The following is a 21,168-nucleotide window of genomic DNA, read 5'->3' as shown; positions in this document are numbered from 1 at the left end:
CCCCTAGCTTTAACGAAATATAGCCCTATGCACATTTAACCCATTGCACAAAATGTTGTATTAAGCATAAAAAAAATTGTTTCTTAGTTTGTTGTTTAATTTTGTTTTGTTTATCGCTGCTATAAATTTGTTATATTAAATTGTTTTCATAATTATCGTCTATCTATGAAAAATATATATAATGGCTTATAGTTTATTACTTACCTGGGCCATCTGACATTTTGAGCCTGACTTTGTTTAATATAAACTTGAAATTATATGACGCAGGATATTGGGCAATGTTTTAAAAACCGGCACGAACTAAAGGTTAACCCGGATTTCATACAACAGAACAGTATTTTGAGCCAAGTATTTTTGGCTGGTTTGCGAGAATATTGAACATGTGTTTTTTTTTATAAAATACCGGTTTGTACAAGCAAACCGGTTTTGTATGTATGTATGCATGCATGCATGAGCCTAAGAAACTTTTTGATATTTGCAACCCATATTTATTAAAAATTAATTTTAACCTGACGACTCACATATTAAAAATAAATTGTTAGTTTAAATATTACATACATATTAAAACCTTTAAACGAAAACTTGTTTTAGTGATTGGTTTGGTTAGACAAGTGAAAATTATTATTTTAGTTTATTTTTTTATTCAATAATGAATATTATATTAGGTTAACTCAAGAAAATGTGTAAATTTATAAACATATATAAACTTATATGTGTGTGTATATGTGTGCGTGTGTGTATGTTTATACATATAGGGGTGAGATTTAAAGAGAACTCTTCTTAAAGAGAGAATCAGAGAACTAATAAAAAATTGTTTTTAACTTTTTTTTTAAATATTTTTTAATTTTTTTTCTTTCCTTCTAATAAGTTGATATTGTTCAAAAAAAAATTGTCGAAGTTGCGCATATATACAATAATGTGTATTGCATATATACAATAGTGTTTTATTGCATATAATATACAACTGTTTATACAATAAACACTATTGAATATATACAAATATAACAATATTTCTTTTATGCAATACACACTATTGCATATATGTAATACAACACTAATGCATATATGAAATATATCGATTTTTTTTATTTTTATATATAACATAACTCTATTGCACATATGCAATACAAACAATTGCATACATGCTATACAACACTATTGCACATATGTAATAAAAAAATCGATACATTGCATATGTACACTACAACGAGTTTTATTTATTTATTTTTACTTTATCTGGTGAAGAATAACAATATATAAGAAGGGTGAAAGAAAAAAAATTAAAATATTTTTTTAATTAAATTAAAAATAATTTTTTTATTTTAGACAATAAATTGCTAGTTTAAATATTAATATAAAATACTTTTCTATTTTAGAAAATAAATTGCTAATCTAATCTAAATATTAAATACATATTAAAACCTTTAAACGAAAATTTGTTTTGGTGATCGGCTTGGTTAGACGAGTGAAAATTATTATTGCAGTTTATTTATGTATTTAGTAACAAATATTATATTAGGTTAACTCAAGGAAATATGTAACTTCATAAACATATATAAACTTGAGTGTTTGTGTATGCGAAAAGGTTTAAATAAAATTTATTTTGAGAATTTAAGGGTGCTCTTCGTTACACGAATAAATATAATATTAGTTTTTATTATAATTATATTGCAAATTAATTTAAAATAAAAGAAACAATAAAAAAATAATAATCAAAACCGGTCGTAAAGGGTCTTGAACTTGTGCCCTTTTCCGGTTCAAAGTTTTAACAAATATGCACCTGCAACATGTTATTAGGATGGAAATGATTAAATATAAATACTAACCCAAATTCATCCCCAATTGGCATAAACCCTAGAAATAGAATCTTGAAATCCAAAAGATCGCTGGAATCCCTCTGTCAATCAAATTGACAGAGGGCTTTCGTTTAGGACATGAAACGAGTTAGTTACATTAAATAATTACTTAGATTGAGGATCGATTAAATGAGAACGAGCAAAAAGGCTCTGGCTCAAAATTCGTGATCAAAATCGATATGACACTGCTTCTGAAAGGAAATTGAATTATGGTTTTGGTTTGGGATGCTACGAGGAGTATGTAACACAATGTAATTGCATTATGAACACATATTTATAGTGATTCTAGGTCTTTTAGGCTGCAGTTCGTGTTAGCGTGTATATGGCTGTTAATTAGCTGTCAGGCAAGGTGATTAATCCATAATTGATGTCAAGTAAGGACCATAAACAAGTTTATATGATCAATCCCCTGATTCTCGGCTCAATTGATGGATTCAAGACCCAAGGGTGGGAAGAACAAAGAAAAGTAAAAAAAAAGATTTTTTTATACTTTGCAAATTGGTCCCCGGTGCTTGTTTGGTTAATCAAGTTAGGTTAGAGCATGGTTAGGGGGTGGGTTTTACACATTCGTGAAAGTTTCTAGAATTCGTTTAGTAACTAATTAAGTCCGGTAACAAATTAAACGAATAATGATCAAATATAGAAATTAGAAGTAATGATAATAATAGTTCATCATCTTTATTTAGTAACGAGCGTTTGATTAATAAATAAATAAACAAAATAATAACACGGAATTTTTAAAGGGTCGAGTTTGGGTCCGAAAATTGACGAATGTTACACGGGACTCCTCCAACCATCACCGTACCACCTCCGTACATTGCTACTACCGATGGGCTAGATATGAAACATTGTGGACGTTCTTGTACCAATCCTCTCTCTCTCTCTCTCTCTCTCTCTCTCCATCCTCGTTTATGGTCACGAAGATTGTGGTTCAAGCTATCAAAGGTGGTTGTAACATCCCGAATTTTCCAAACCTGTATTTGGTACTCATGACCCGAACCGTTTGGAAAATTTATCACTAAAAATATGGCACGTTTATCGAGGAAATTCTATACGAATTATATTTAATTATTATATTTATTTAATATATATTTAACTTTCAAAAATGTACATTTTTAGCCTAAATGTAAACTTTTACCCTCTATCGTTCCCATCTCAAATCTATAAGGACTAATTTGCAATTCTTGCATAAAATCTTTATGACCCATTTACCCAAACCGTTAACCCATATCCATAACCCAATTTCGTGGCCCGTTTTGTTACTTGAGCCTATTTTTCCAGTGAACACGACTTTTGACCCAAACCGTTTATAACTGGCACCCAATGGACCAACAACCCAATTCACCCACTTATTAAACGAAAATTAGTAAAATACGGAGAAATGATGAAGTTAAAGTTGATTACCGTTTGAGAAAAAAAAAATCCCATTTTGACTCACTACCCAACAGCCCAACCCGCCTATTTTTCCAGTGAACACGACTTTTGACCCAAACCGTTTATAACTGTCACCCAATGGACCAACAACCCGATTCACCCACTTATTAAACGAAAATTAGTAAAATACAGAGAAATGATGAAGTTAAAGTTCTTACGGTAGTTGTTTGAGGTCTAAAGTGCACGCATTCTCTTAATCTGGCCAAAGATAAACCTGTCTTTGATAAATGCACCCCTACTGAAAATATTACCAGGCAGAAAAACAAATATAATAGAACATCCATGCTGCTAAAAGAAACGCAAGAGGATAAAAATAAAAATCCAGTCAACGAATATGCCCTTCATAAAACCTGAACTCATGTAAAAGCTTTCTGGTTGTTAAGTTTAGTTTCTGTCCAAGGAGCAAAAGTTAAAACTCAACCAAAATGATGGCTGTAGATATGCTGACATAAGCTAACAGATTATACCTTAACAAATAAAAACATTATCAGGAACTCACCTATACGCTGTTAAAGAGGGCGCTATGTATAATTGCTTTTATGAATTCAAAATCAAGCTATGGTTTTTGTATTAGCTTCTCACCTGTATATTTAGATAGTGAATTTTGAATCCGACTCAGGTTCAGCTCCAGTATCAGCCTCACAACATTTCCAAGCTACAATAAACATAAAAAATACGCCATCAATACGTTACAGTGGAAAATCCCCTAAAATGTGTAGAATGTACACAATTTGACCAGAACGTTTCTAACATTATCCTTTTTTAAATCTAACTGTGCATTTTTAAATTTATCAGACCATTTTTTAAGATATTCACCAACCCGGCTCGATAACATTATAAACAAACGAACATTAGCAAGAAGTTTTGTTAATTTAGTTAAATGAATAAACATGAGCACGTCTCTTTCATTCATTTATGATCCTCAATGTTCGGTCGTTTGCGTTTATTAATGTTCGTTAGTTTACATATGTTAATATAATATATGCATATAAATTTTAACATATCTTGGTTCCCAAAAGAGTATCCATGTGTGGTTGCCAACACCACACATGGGGATGGGGGGGCCACAATGCTAATTAGTTTGCTTTTAAATCACATATTTTTAACAGTTCTTGGTTCCCAAAAGAGTATCCATGTGTGGTTGCCAACACCACACATGGGGATGGGGGGGCCACAATGCTAATTAGTTTGCTTTTAAATCACAAATCAAAATAGGTATGCAAGCATTGAACCTAAAATTAAACTCACATTAACACAGCAGTAGGACATCCAAACTTGTTTGTTCCCAAAGAAGTAACCAGGGATCCCAGATTAAAATAAGCCATGCACACCTTCCTCTTATCCATGTCTTTTGGAATCTAAAGCCTTCAATTCATGAACCCTACAGATGCAATAACCTGCAACGGGCATTCTGTCAGGTGGCGATCGGGTTTATAGTGGTACCAGCATTTTAGTATAGCAAAAATTATATTCATGATATTTTACGATACACAAAAATACTAAATTTATATAACCTTAGGCAAAAAAAGTAAATTAACAAAAATTAAATGTTGTTATGGTTACAAGTTTCTAAAACCTAATCTGAGTCCAGCGGAAGCGAATTGAGCAACTAATAAAATTTCAAAATCTGGCTTGAATGGTGGTCTTGACAGAGATGAATGATGCTGGAGACTTAAATTTAAAGTGCTAAGGACTTTGTTAGGACACAATTAGGTGGCCACACTGTAAAGTAAAAATAAAAACCTACGGAACCTGGTAATAATATATTAAAAGAACACAATTATACAAATGATTTTAATTAAATATTAAAGTAAATAAAAATTAAAAACAAAAGAATTTACAAACCGTTCAGTTAGTTTCTTCTTTCCGAAAACCATTCTTATATTGTCGAAGCTCCAAAATAACATAAATGCTAATGACTTACAAGATGTTGCAGATGGTTCAGTAATTGATGGGAATGGTGGTGCCTGATAATTATGAAAGGAAAGGATATATTATTATATTATTATTATATTAAGTAATATAGAAAGGATAGCCAGTTTTGTATCCATCTATCTGGTTGTGCAACTGCAGAGGGTGATATTCCCAACTTGACCGGTAGAAACCCCCGAAGTCCCGAACAGAACACGGACCTTGAAATCATGTCATACAATCTGTAGTTATCATGCCAAATTTAACTTCCAACTCTTTTTGCCATCACTAATCACTAAAAAAATGGAATTAGCCATTAAAATCTACAATCGTTGTAAATAACCAAACATATAGATAAATGAAAAATGATACTAATAAAGGTTATGGATTTAGAAGAAGTCTGCCAAACTCGCGAACAAGATCAATGGGAAACAGCAGTGGTCATAAAGCCGATTTGAGTAGTTTCAAATTTGGTCTATTTGACACGTTTCGGATTTGATCTATTTGACACGTTTCATATATGGCCTATTTGATTGTGTCATATTTGACCCATTTGACCGTTTCATACGTATGTATATGAATGTATGATTGCTTTTATGATTTCAAAATCAAGCTATGGTTTTTGTATTAGCTTCTCACCTGTATATTTAGATAGTGAATTTTGAATCCCAGTATTAGGCTCGCAACATTCCCAAGCTACAATAAACATAAAAAATACACCATCAATACGTAACCAAAAAAGAACAACCAGACGATATAACAAAAGGGTGTGTTCCTCTAACCTAAACAAAGAAATCAATCAAATCAAATCAACCAACAATTCACAAACAAAATGGAGTACTTACATGATGATGATTAGATAGCAAACATGATCGTATTCAATTTCTGGTTTTAGGGTTTCTTTCGGATTCAAGTTCGTCACCATCACTACTGAACAGAGCAGTCTACCATTTGATGATTTATGGTCGCATTAGTGATTGGGATTTCATTCATCAATTGCACGCAGGAGATAGGAAGAGTCCCCAATGAGTTAATGAAATTACTGACCATAATGGATGAACAATTGGGATTTCAATAATATTGATTGCAATTGAAGGTTATAGTAACGTCATATGAAGATCAATTGTAACGTTCGCAGGATGAGTTGAAAGTTGCCGGCCGGTGACCTAGTAATCAGTTTTAGCGGTCTCCCCCCTTAATTGTAAGCAACGTCTGAAAATGGTTAAATTAAGGTTTTGTCCATCTAAATTGTTTTACAGGTAATATATATAGATATGCAAATACAACACAATTTCTTTTATGCAATTTAAACAACACTAATGTATATATAAAATATATCGATTTTTTTTATTTTTGCATATAACATAACTCTATTTCACGTATACAATACAAACAATTGCATACATGCTATACAACACTATTGCACATATGCAATAAAAAAAAGTCGATACATTACATATGTACACTACAACGAGTTTTATTTATTTATTTTTACTTTATCTGGTGAAGAATAACAATATATAAGAAGGGTGAAAGAAAAAAAATTAAAATATTTTTTTAATTAAATTAAAAATAATTTTTTTATTTTAGACAATAAATTGCTAATTTAAATATTAATATAAATTACTTTTCTATTTTAGAAAATAAATTGCTAATCTAAATATTAAATACATATTAAAACCTTTAAACGAAAATTTGTTTTGGTGACAAAATTATTATTGCAATTTATTTATGTATTTAATAACAAATATTATATTAGGTTAACTCAAGGAAATATGTAAATTCATAAACATATATAAACTTTAGTGTCCGTGTATGCGAAAAAGTTTAAATAAAATTTATTTTGAGAGTTTAATGGTGCTCGGTTCGTTACACGAATGAATATAATATTAGTTTTTATTATAGTTATACTGCAAATTAATTAAAATAAAAGAAACAATAAAAAAATAATAATCAAAACCGGTAAGGAAATATGTAAATTCATAAACATATATAAACTTTAGTGTCTGTGTATGCGAAAAAGTTTAAATAAAATTTATTTTGAGAGTTTAAGGGTGCTCGGTTCGTTACACGTATGAATATAATATTAGTTTTTATTATAGTTATACTGCAAAATAATTAAAATAAAAGAAACAATAAAAAAATAATAATCAAAACCGGTCCTAAAGGGTCTTTGATGTGCGTGCGGTGTATATATAAATATTTGATTATTTTTCACACAAAATCGGGTTTTAAAAATGGTTTTCACCTAAACTTAATAAAACACACAAATGGCAAATGTACCAATCGTATATGTAATATAGTTCCGGTAAGAACCGAGTATCAATCCGTGGACACGTAAATTTTAATACTAAATCTTTATAATTAAAATAACCGTATAAATGATCTTAAAGTTTTTGTTTTTGTTTTTAAAAGTAATTTTTAAAGTGACTTATAACAATAATTTAGAGTGAGTAAAAAATGATAATGGGAAGATTCAAGATTTAAAAGCTATCTCCTTAACTTTAGAATCCACTTGATTTCCAATGATGGTAATCTTTAATATTTGATAAATTCATTTATATATATTTTTTTATGACAAAGAGTAGTTTCTAGTTATAGATAACTATTCCTTTGATTTTTTGGAAAACTAGTATAAATTACACAAACTAATCACCTCAAATCATAATTGTAAGTGGACCTTTATGTTGAAATTTAAGGATATAGATTATCATTCAATTAAGAAACTCAAATCTAACAACCGGTTGGAAAGATCACATGAAAAACACCTAGTCCACCTATGGTTGATTAAATTAGATAAAGTTCAAGTATTCATTTAATTTATGAATTTTCAACCCAAGTGTAATATCAAAATAGTTGTGTTAACAAAATACTTACAATATTACTTAACAAGAATATCAATTCATAACAAATGTTCAATCTTTTCAAATCTAAACATGAGGATATGTGTTAACCAATTTTCATGTTAACATACAACAATTATTTTAACTATTTCTAGATTAAAAGTTATAAAGTTGTATGAACAACATTTATAAATAAATGGTAAAATCAAGAGTTTTTCAACATAACAAGATATACCATTTATAATTCTTGTATACTACCTTCAATTGTTTAAACACAATATTTCATCAAAAGATCACCAAGAACTTAATCATTATTTCAACATAAAAATATCATATATTAGTTTCAACCATCAAAGTTATCAAGTTTCATCATAAGTTAAGGTGATATGATAAGTTTAGCTCATGATAATAATGAAATATACATCAAAATAGAAGAACATAGCATCCATAATTAACTTTAAGATAATCTAACCAAGCTAGATGATTATGTGAATGCTTAGAACTCCTTCTTGATGTTGTATGGATCTTCAAGAGCTTCTTATTGCCTTCAAACTTCTGGAATTATAAGGTGAGAATGGTGGGTTAGAGTGTGATTTTCGGATGTGTCTTGGTGTGTATTGAAATGGAGCTCAAAAGGCCAATTTATAGGCAAAATCTGCAGGAGGCATGGGGCGTGCCCTCATTAGGCACAGCCCTGTGCTGATACCAAATCTCTAACATAATATTCTATGGTACTTGGAGCACATGGGAGCACATGCATGTACTCGACATAGGGCTATGCCAAATCGAAGCATGGGGCGTGCCTCGCGACGTCACCAGACAAATAGTACATCTTGCATATGTCATTAAGCATGGGGTTGTGCCTAACCGAGCATAGGGCTGTGTCTAACTGCAGCATAGGGTTGTGCCTCGTTGAAGCATGGGGCGTGTCTTTCCACGTCACCAGACAATAGTACATGTTGCTGATGTCACGTTAAGCATAGGGTTGTGTCTTCCTGGGCATCAGGCTGTGTCTGACTGCAACATAGGGCTGTGTCTTCCTGGGCATGGGGCATGCTGAGCATCTGAAAGTTTATTTCATTGCCTTTCCTTCTAGAATGTGCTCATTTCTCATTTATTAGCTCGTTTATCCCTGGAAATTCAAATTAAACAAGTTAAGTATCAATTCTAACAAAAATTCCCAAGAAAACATAGATTGGAGCGTATTTGATGTATAAAAGATGTATAATTTTGTGTACGTCAGTCTTGAACTTGTGCCCTTTTCTGGTTCAAAGATTTAACAAATATGCACCTGCAACATGTTATTAGGATGGAAATGATTACATATAAATACTAACCCGAATTCATCCCCAATTGGCATAAACCCTAGAATCTTGAAATCCAAAGGATCGCTGGAACCCCTCTGTCAATCAAATTGACAGAGGGCTTTCGTTTAGGACATGAAAACGAGTTAGTTACATAAAAATAATTACCTAGATTGAGGATCGATTAAATGAGAACGAGCAAAAAGGCTCCTGCTCAAAATTCGTGATCAAAATCGATATTACACTGCTTCTGAGAGGAAATTGAATTAGGGTTTTGGTTTGGGATGCTACGAGGAGTATGCAACATAAAGTAATTACATTATGAACACATATTTATAGTGATTCTAGGTCTTTTAGGCTGCAGTTCGTGTTAGCGTGTATATGGCTGTTAATTAGCTGTCAAAGCAAGGTGATTAATCCGTAATTGATGTCAAGTAAGGACCATAAACAAGTTTATATGATCAATCCCGTGATTCTCGGCTCAATTGGTGGATTCAAGACCCAAGGGTGGGGGTGCCGACGGGGAGGGAAGAACAAAGAAAAGAAAAAAAGAGATTTTCTTATACTTTGCAAATTGGACCCTGGTGCTTGTTTGGTTAATCAAGTTAGGTTAGAGCATGGTTAGGGGGTGGGTTTTACACATTCGTGATAGTTTTTAGAATTCGTTTAATAACTAATTAAGTCCGGGTAACAAATTAAACGAATAATGATCAAATATAGAAATTAGAAGTAATGATAATAATAGTTCATCATCTTTATTTAGTAACGAGCGTTTGATTAATAAATAAATAAACAAAATATTAACAAGAAATTTTTAAAGGGTCGAATTTTTGGGTCCGAAAATTAATGAATGTTACACAGGACTCCTCCAACCATCACCGCACCACCTCCGTACATCGCTACAACCGATGGGCTAGATATGAAACATTGTGGATGTTCTTGTACCAATCCTCTCTCTCTCTCTCTCTCTCTCTCTCTCCATCCTCGTTTATGGTCTCGGAGATTGTGGTTCAAGTTATCGGAGGTGGTGGACCAGTAGACTTACGTTTCATTGCAAACCGGTCGAGAACATTACTCAGGTTCATTCGATTCCATGGTGGATTTTCTAATCTCCAATGGGATTATCAAAATCCTTGAAAATAAGTCAATTGTGTGTGATTGGAGAATGGTGGCTGTAACATCTCAGAGTTTTGTATTTGTATTCGTTTATATTTAAATTTAAACTGATTCAAGGATATAATTCGGATATTTATTATTAATAAATCATACACTTATAAGTATTCATTGATGTATTTTCATTTCCAACCCTCTGTGTTGTTTAAACTTGCCATTTCTTGCTTAAAAACTCCTAAAACATAAAAAATTAGCATTTTTAAAGCATAAGGACTAAATCTGCCAAAAAAACAAAGTTCCCAACCCCTTGACCATGCCACGCCGCACGGCCAATGGAGGTGTGATGGCCACGGGGTGTGGCCACAGGTCTCCACATCTCATTTTTGTTATTTCATCTCCTAGTTCGTATTTTAGTGCAAAATCGGTTATTTTTGGACCAAATCGCATGTTTTAAGCCCCAAGAAAACTAACCTAGACTTGGTACATGTCCACATTCAATAACCCCTTCAACAAGACCGAATGTTGATGAGTTTTCAGCGGATTTAGTCATTAAATGAGATTCGGTTGCTTAATCGAGCTTATTAACTAAAAATTGACTTTTGCTTACCAATCCTATATAAACAAAACATAAATAATCTGCCAAGTTCATCCCTAAACCCTAATAATACCTCTTTTAGCCGTCACCCTCATTACACATACGATTCCATCTTCGTTCTTGCTATTTTACTCAAAGTTACAAGTGTTTGGTTTGACTTTCAAGCATTCTCAATATTTGACTCCGTTTTCTCATCGATTTAAGTTTTATCCGGGTAAGTTGTCTCCTGTAAAGTTATTCATTGTCACTCATTAGTCAATAAACCTAAATCAATTTTTGAGATTGAGGGGAATTGACGTGTCAATATGACTCCAACACGTTTAAAGGCATATTGGTTAACAACTTTGACCAATCGTTTTCTATCACTTCTGATAGGTTTCGACTTTCGGTCCAGAAGACATTTATTTTTGTTTCGAGATTTAAAAGCTATTGACCAAAACCCGACTTCCGAATCGCTGTTCGGATCGGTACCAGCTCGCTTAAACGTTAAATATCTTATAACCTGAGTTCTAGACATCCGTTTGGATCAATTTTAACTGTAGTTATTTGTCTTAAAGTTTCAGGTCTGTTCGGTTTATCTTAGACGACACGTTAAAGAACGATTCGCTTAATTTATTATCTTTTATTCTTATTTCTTGCACACTCGCTTAAGCAATAAAGTGAGGTATCATTCCGCTTTTATTTTACTGTTTTCAAACATTTTGGGGACATATGCGTAACTAATTCATATTTTTATATCATATATATACACAAACTCGCAAAAATAAATATTGTGTGTATTTCAATTAAATACTAATTGTTAGTTGTTTAAGTGTTTATTTTATCGCATTCGGAGAGGTCCGTCATAATCACATTATAGCATGATCATACGCCATCTTATTAGTCAAAGCCCAATTCGCATGGCGATGGTCAACCGACACCCACATTTCTATGCTAGTCATTGTAGCCAATGCCCAATTCGTAAGGCAACGGTCAACTGAAACAACTATTTGCTCATGGTTTGATTGATTTATACTCACATTATTTTGTTTGCACATTTATCATTTATTATATATTATTATTAATGTCAAAACAGGTGATTATTCACTTAACATGTGTTGTTGACAAATCTCTGTTATTCTGTACGCATATGAAGCTTATTGTTTGATTTGAAGTTAAGGTGACGAACACATAGAGAGCCGTTAGATATTAAAAATAAAGAATATTTAAATGTTATTTTGTTTTGGATTATTATTGTCATGTTTGTAATTTGTCACATATTTGAAATTTAAAATAAATAAATTAAATAGATATTGTCATATTTTATAATGTATGATAGTATCTTGTGAGCTGTGAACCAACGGTTCACACCCTGGTATTTCTGCCTTAGGTTGGGGCGTGACAATGGCGGTGGTGTTCAAGGGAATGTTGGGTTTGGCCGGTTGTGGTGGGGCGGTGGCAAGATGGTCGGCCGATGAGGAGCTGTCGGGTCCAATTGTGTAACATTTGCTATTTTTCTAAACCCAAAAACCCAACCCATTTAAATTTTTGGATATTCATTTCGTGTTCGTTCATGTTAATTTGATCAAATTATTTTTATTTATATTTTTGGGGCATTTACAAACTCAAGTTTAAGTATTTTAGATCATAATTGCACTTAAATAAAGTCTAGGGGTCAAACTCGTTTTCATATCAGTTTCATTAATTTGGTAAGTCGATTTCGTGTATCTTTCATATAGAAAAATTGGAATGCTTTGGTATCATGCCAAAGCATATTCCCTTGATTCACTGGAGTAAGGAACAAGAAATGAGTTAATATTGTCAATTTCATGATTTATTCCATTTTTTACCACATTGCAATTAATATACAATTATGACAAATTCTTGAGAAATAAATTTAATTAAGGCTATATAAAGGACCTTAACCTCTGCTCAATGTTCACTCCACCTCAAATTACTCTCATTTCCGGTTTTTGGTTGTTAATTTACAAGTTCTTCAAGATTTGACTTAAAAAGTCAGCTGTTTTGGTTGATAATCGTCTTCCTCATATTTTCCGAGTAAGTTGGAAGCATAAAGTTGTGCATTTTTTTTATCTAACTAACAAAAACCCTCTATTAATTTTATTTATCGGATGGGCTTTGCTAGACAATTGCGGTTTGACCCGTTTAGGGTTCTTAAACATTAAAAATTGGGATTTTCAATTATATTAAGTTCTGATCAAAATTGGCTTTTGCTCCAGTTAAGTTTTTTGTTCGTTTTCATATTTTAAAGCTGCTGGACTTGAACCCAGTCTTGAACTGTTGTTCAGACTCAGTACGTATAAAACTCGCTTAAATCTCGTTTTTGTCATAACTTGAGAACCGTAATGAATATTAATATGATTCCATTTGGATATGTCTCGGTTTTAATGATATTTTCACATATTGAATTTATAGGCTGTTTTTGTAAGACCCCGAATCCCGGGAATCCTACAGTTGGTAATCACATCCACAATTTCACCAAAAATTTAAAACCAAACAATTCGTTTTATTTAAATCAAGTTCAGAGTGAATAAACAGCGGAAATTCATGAGTATCAAAAATTCCCAAAATCGGGAAGAAGTATCAAACAATAAACAGTGGAAAAGATAAGTATTTAAAATCCCAAAACCGAATATAGAGTAAAGTGTTTGTTTTATTTTAAAGTTCTCATCTAGAAATGCCTTCAACTCTCCGAGTAGCATCCAGCACGTCCAAGCGGTAACATTCACTCCTTAACCTGAAAGTCAAACTAAGATACACACAAAGTCAGCTAAAGCTGAGTGAGTTTATGTTTTAGTAATTGACATCCATAAATCAATTTAAATTAATAAATTTAAAAATGTTGGAGAAAACCATAAGTAAAAATAACTTTCCTTGGTCAAATCATAAGTAAATAAAATAATAAATAATTTTTCTTGGCCAAACACGCAATACGGGCCTCCTCACTCCGGGTCTTCCCCAAGTAATATATTTGACTCGGTCACGGTTTAACAAAACAAAAATCACACAACACAGCCTTCTCACCCCGGGTCTTCCGCAAGTAATATAATTGACTCGGTCACGGTTTAACAAAACAAAATCACGTAACACGAGCCTCCTCACCCCGCGTCTTCCTCAAGTAATATATTTGACTCGGTCACGGTTTAACAAAACAAAATCACGTAACACGAGCCTCCTCACCCCGGGTCTTCCGCAAGTAATATAATTGACTCGGTCATGGTTTAACAAACCTAAACACGTGATACGGGCCTCCCACCCTGGGTCTTCCCCAAGTAATATATTTGACCCGGTCACGGTTTAGCAGGACGGCAGGCCTCCTCACCCCAAGTCACGAGACATGAAGTCAAGGACTCAAGTAATATATTTGACTCGCCGGGACATAAACATGCAACACGGGCCTCCTCACCCCGGGTCCTCTCCGAGTAATATATTTGACCCGGTAACAGTTTATCAAACATACACATCCAAATACACATTTGCAAACATCTTAATCGATTACTCAACCAAACAATATTATCACGTGTGATCCATAAAAAATGAATAATCTAAGAATTAATACTAGGCCTAATAGTATCCTCGAGCCTAGACCATAAATAATATATATAACCTTAAGGAATATAAGACCCAAGGCACGTCTAAAATATGGCATAAAATATAGTTCACACCTAGTTTCATAAAAGCACAAATAATAATAAGGCTATGCAATGCTATCCAAATAGTTTTAAACGAGTAAAATCGAGTAATGCTTGTAATAAGGTGTGTATGCCAGCCCAAAACGTAAAAAGATTAAAAAGGGGCATCATGAAACTCACCTGACACAAGTCACGCAAATATCAATGAGTTAGAGAACCTCTGAGCCAATCCACAAATCACAAGCCTGTTGGATTGCACACAAAGATTACTAACTAAACCATACCGACTCCTTTATTCTACGAGGCGTTTTAACATGATTTGATTGACCCAAGGCCACAACCATACAAGTTCTAATTACATCAGTCCCCGAGGCATCATATTTACCAAAACCACCCTTAGTTAATTCCGGGGACAACGGATTCCCAAACTACCCCCGAAAGTTGTTAATTGTATCGAATACACACGTAAATGAGTTGCTTATGCACTTAGCAACCAAATCAGCCCCGTGTTAACCAAATTAAGTATATTTACATCCAAAAAGTCCACACGACACTACACGATTTGAATGGGTCGGCAATTCGCTTGTACAACACATAAACAACCAATTAAACACGAATTTGCGTTGTACCAACCCGTTTGAGCAACCGACAACCAATTCAGCCCCATTAACATAAAAATATAGTTTTTCACAGCCCGTAAATCATACTGAGGCTACACAATCTGAATTGGTTGTTAATCCCCTCAAACAATGCACTAAACGCAACAATCAACAAACTAGACAATCGAATTCCTAGTTTTCAATCTATCGACAATTGACTAACCAAACGAGCTTCAATGCTCACGATACTAAATTATGACATATATGACATACCTAGGAAGATGACGAAGCAAACACTTCACTTAAAACAGCTCCGAAAAGAACACAATTGGACAACCACCGGTTTAGCCTAAAACGAATGAATTGATCAATAACGAGTATAAGGAGCAGATTTTAGCATGCAAAGATGTATTTTATTATATAGGAAAATCATAGGAATAAATTATGAAATTTTTACCAGAGTTGTATAAATGTCTTGGGTTTCTAAAAATATTTTTATTATATTTTTCCACTTCACACAAAAATCATAAAAATTCCTCCAACACATAAATGTACGTGTAGCTATTTCAGTGCGCAGCAAAAGTGTTTTATTTGTTTAAAAATAATTACCAAACCAAATTAAACGATTCCAATTGGGTTGTAATATTAACTCAAAATATGAAGTTCCAGAAGTAGAACCAACCAATTTGGACTTTCAAAAAAGAGTTATGATGTCGGGAAAACAGACCAGAATCCGTCACCCAGCATCAGCTTTGACACACAATTTTATGAAATTATAAAAACCATTCAAATCTCGTCCAAAAATTACAAATTATACCTTTCTGAAAACTAGACTCAAAGTAAAACATCATGGAAACAAGAATCGTTTAAAAAAATAAATTTTCATCGAGTTACAGACTAAACAATAAACGAGTACGAATCTGTCAGCAACTGTATTAATCAAAACTTAACCCTAACATGTTCAACAAAGGGTTTAATGGTGAAAAAGAGTTGTATTAGGGTAGGACCGACCATGAATTAGATGAGAGATGGATGAAACATGGCCGGAGCTACACAAAGACCGAGGAATGGGGCTGCTTCTGCTGCGATCGGGATTAGAGAGAGAGAGAGAGAGAGAGGAAGGAGTTTAGGGTTTATGATATAATATTTTTACATCTAGGTCCCCCAACTTGCAAAATGTAATATTTGGACCGAAAGTTAATTAATATTACTTACAAGAATGACAAGGAGGCCCCTGAAGAATGTCGGATCAACTCTATAATATAATACAAACTCTACAAATGTCTCATGCCGATAAACAAAAATACCGGGTGCTACATACTAATCTAACACTTTAAGTTATAAGAGGCGATGTTTTGAGCAAAAGAATGGATAAACGGACTTTTAAAACATATTACAAGGCTCTAAATTAGAAAGATGAATCCCCGGCTTTTAAACAAACATTTATAAACGATCGAGCCGATTAACGAAATTTACGAGCGTTACATTTATGTTGGATCTGTCGGCTCACTTATTTTTTCTTATTATCCCGATAGCTCGCTTAATCACAAAGGTGAGTAATCACATCCCCTTTTTCTCTATTTTGTTTTGGGGGCTTTATGTGTACATAAAAATCTAGTTTATTTATTTACTCAAGTATTATAAACTCAATTCCATTATTTGCATATTGTGATATTGCTCGATTAGTTGTTACATGTTATTTGACTATGTGTTTACAGTTTTATGGTTGGTTGGTATCTCATTCTCATAGTATGATCATACGTCATCGGAGTAGCTCGTTATCTATGTGATTCGGGTGAAAATACAACTTTTATTTAATTTTTATGCTAGTTGAAGTAATGCACATTATCGCAAGGAATTGTTGATTTTAGTATTATGTGTATATTTCAATTTGTGATTACTTGCTCAACATTATGTTGACAAATATATCTATTTTTACGCATATCGCAGGTTGCTACATGGGATGTTTGAAGTAAAGTTTGAAGACACTAGTTATATCTTAGGATTTAATAAAACGCTGAACAATTTCTTTTGCTTTAAGTTTGATGTAATGCTTTGGTTTATTTTGATTTTGTGAACACTTGTTTACTTTGATATTAATAAATTAATTAGTTATTGTCACTATAATTATTTAGTGTCTTTTGAGCTATGATACAAATTTTGTTGCGCCCAGGCATGTTCCGCCATTAGGATGGCATGTGACAAATTGTGTGGTGGTCGGCGGTGAGAGGGACGCGACAGGTTAAAGCATGATGGTTGTTCATTGTGAATAGGTTTTGGTTATAGGGTTAGGAATAAAAGATTTTACATTGTAATTGTGTTAAAATGATAAAATATATAAATAGCTGAAAAGACGGTTATACACATGACTTAATGTTAAAAAACTAACAAAGTTAACAAAATGGGCGAAATTGACAACGATTGAGAAACATAAAGGGTTCAGCTACTAAAAGAAAGCTATTTGGTCGAAAGTAGCAAACTTGACCAAACCTCAAGGAGGATTTTGGCACTTTACTTTCTATTTAACTACTCTTACCATGGATATTATTATTATTATAACTAGGCTATAGTTCATGTAACACACGTGTGGTTAAAAAAACAACAAAAAAATTAAATTTCATAATATATGTAATAATACACCTTATGGATTCATAAGATATAAACAATAATAAACAAAATTTTATAATTCATAAATATCTAAAAACTCATTTAATACAACATTTAAAGTTACATTTGTAACTTTGTTAGTAATTCTATAAATTGTAATATTATTAGTTGACATCATAGTTGGCCACTCTAGTTGAATGACATATGAAATAATGGTTTTGCTTTAATAGTATAGGTAGATTCTTGTTATTATACACTATATCAACATTTCGACTTAGTTATTTATGTTTTAGGTTCTTTAGCATTTTGACTTAGTAATTTTTTTCTATGTTTTACGTTTCTTCTAATTTTTGTGAGTTAAAGCGCGTGTGTGGTTAAACGTTTTTACGTCTATTTTTATTTTTTGGTTTAACAGTCTTGTCGCAACACCATTTCGACTTAGTTACTTTTTTAATATGTTTTACATTTTGACTTGCTTATTGTTTTCTATGTTTTACTTTATTATTTTATTTAACTTATTTAATTTTAATAAACCCTATACCAGTATCGTTATTCGATTTAGCATCCGGCCCCTCACACCACTAATATTGTTCGCTTTGCCCACGAAGAGCTCATAAATTTGTTTTTGATTGCCTAGGTGGAGACTTTCTAGGAGGTTACTTATCCCTCTACTACTCCCACTTGAGCACGCATAACTGTGGAGCTCTTCTCTCGTCCACTAGCATTAAGCCTAAAACGCGTTGGTGATTTAAAAGGTGGGTGGGGTATTTACTTATGAGCCAATGATTTCTCCTATCCACGCCCGATGTGGGATTTGTCTAGGGTGTTACAAACACCCCCCCCCCCTTTGGACTCATCGTCCTCGATGAGGTTTGCCCACCATCCAATCCAAGATGTGGGATTCGCCTAAGGTGTACCTCTCGACACCCAGGGACTCACCATCTCTGATGAGGTTTACCCAACCATCTCGAACGACACAGGAGTGGTTTTGATACAGCTTGTAATACCCGGCCCCTCGCACCACCAATATTGTCCGCTTTGCCCACGAAGAGCTCACGGATTTGTTTTTGATTGCCCATGTGGAGACTTCCTAGGATGTCACCCATCCTGCTAATTCCCACCTGAGCACGTGGAGCTCTCCCCTCATCTACTAGCATTAAGCTCAAAATGCATTGGTGATTTAAGAGGCGGGGACTTTACTTATGAACCAATGTTATCTTCTGTCTATGGCCAACATGGGATTTGTCTAGGGTGTTACAGTTTTCAAACGTATATACTTAATAAGTTTATTTAACTTGCGTTATGAAACTTAACGCGTGTATGTGGTTCAACTCTTTTACGTCTATTTTTGTTCGGATTAACGGTTCTTCTACAATGCGCATGTTCTATATAAACTAGTTAATACTATTTAGATGACTTTGAGTGGAGCCTCCGCAGCCAAATGTCTGCTCACCGTTAATTATATATGTAGCTTCTGAAAATAATTAGACCCAAAGATTCAAAAAGAAAAAAGAATTTCCCACGTTAAATGAACAATATGATCTATGATGAATCTACGGTAGAACACCGGAAGTGCTTCGAATAACTCCTTCATCACCTATCAACGGACTAATTTCACTCATCTTTATCATCGCAACTGCAAAATCTGATTTAAACTTTGAAGCATTACGACTATATTCCCTAACAATGTTGTCCGTTGATCCACCACTAAACAATACCTGATCCGATTCAAGAAGACCTTATTCTGTATCAAGTTCTTAAAGTAATTATTGTCAAAAGAATTCGGTGTCACCAAATCTAGCGGTGCAAGGTGTCCAACACCTTCATTAGTGGGACAACCGCGTCTACGGGTGCTAGCAAACCCACTATTGATATTTGACACATTGCCATATATCCGGTCTTGGAACGAGAAGCAATGAGCTTGTCCAATAGTATGAGCTCCTGATAATGCAACCATGTCTCTTGTCGTTAATCCGTTACTATTGAATGTCGTAATAAGTGACTCGAGTGGAGCTTTGAAACTAGGAAGACTGCCGGTCTCTGCTTGAACAAGGTTGGCCGTGGTTGAGTCTCTTCTTCCCAACTTCACTGACCACGATGGACCACCAACCATTTCTGATGCATCTCGTGCAGCCATAGCTAGTATGTCTGCACAAGACACGGCCCTAGGACATAGTTTTTCGACCTCCGATTTTGCAGCCTCTATCACTTCATAACCTCGTACTGAACCCTTGTTAGGTAATGCATTCTTTTCACTTACTAATGAAGGACCATCATCTAGCAAGATTGATGCATCACAACCCTGCATTTAATGGTACAAATGTTTCAAGAAAGTTATGATTAGCAAGACAGGAAAAAAAAATCAACCATTTTGTAATTATTGATTTAGATCACTCTATGTATACCCCAAAATATATATGGTAAAATAAAGTAAAAGTATCATATTTAGGTGTTCAGTATTCACCATATCTTATATTTTAACATGGTTGTGAGTGAAAGATATATTTATTTAATTGATTATAAATATATTTAGGGAATTGGATGTGAAAGATTTTTAAAGTGAAAAATTTTTATGGATAAATGTGTATTTTAGTTAAATTATATAGATGGGATGGTGATCATAAAAATGGTCTCTTGTTGCATGTTTCTTTTGCGATCGTTTTATGTGGCCGCTTATGTATCTGTAGCTCATGATTTTGTGACTATAATATTTTCACTAGTACCTGAACGAAGCAGTCATGGAAATGGAGATGAATGATGGAAGCGGCCATGCGACGTTCACGAGATATGGCGGTTCGAACCGTTGATCTAATTGTATGCAATGCATCGGGACAAGTGTCATAGAATGTAGAAGATAATTGTGCTTCACTTGGTGTGTTGATCGTTACAAATAGAACTAATAGGAAGAAGATGAATACAATAATATGAGAATCCATATTGATGGTTTCTCTCAATGGGGTGGAAAGATTTATAGGGTTGTTCTTATGCATAATGATGCCTCAACAAAATGTTCGACTTTAACATCAAATCATTAAATTGTCAACACATTTATCCATTATTTTTAAGCTGAGAGAATTTAAAAAAAAAATTGCAATAGTGGCCATGCTGAAAAATACCATCTGCACTTTTATTTTAACTATTGATTACGAACTTGGAGACATAGGTGCATTTCTAGGCTACTTATACAAAATTACTCTTTTTGTTTGATCCACACCAATGATGATGATAATGAAGCACAAAAGAAATTAAGGTAATTAAATAGCTTATATGTGAA

At 33.3% G+C, this 21,168-nt stretch overlaps 1 pseudogene; it reads right to left on the bottom strand.

Annotated features, from left to right (window-relative positions):
- Positions 1 to 19,447: 19,447 nt before the first annotated feature.
- On the bottom strand, positions 19,448 to 20,842 carry LOC143627738 (lignin-forming anionic peroxidase-like; annotated as a pseudogene).
- Between the last annotated feature and the right edge of the window lie 326 nt (positions 20,843 to 21,168).

The sequence above is a fragment of the Bidens hawaiensis genome, unplaced genomic scaffold (genome assembly GCF_021521415.1).
Source record: "Bidens hawaiensis isolate Kalapana, Puna unplaced genomic scaffold, B.hawaiensis_p1.1 tig00004733_1, whole genome shotgun sequence".
Classification (NCBI taxonomy): Eukaryota; Viridiplantae; Streptophyta; class Magnoliopsida; order Asterales; family Asteraceae; genus Bidens; species Bidens hawaiensis.
Note: the sequence above shows the minus strand (reverse complement) of the source record. Positions and strands in the feature narration are given on the sequence as shown.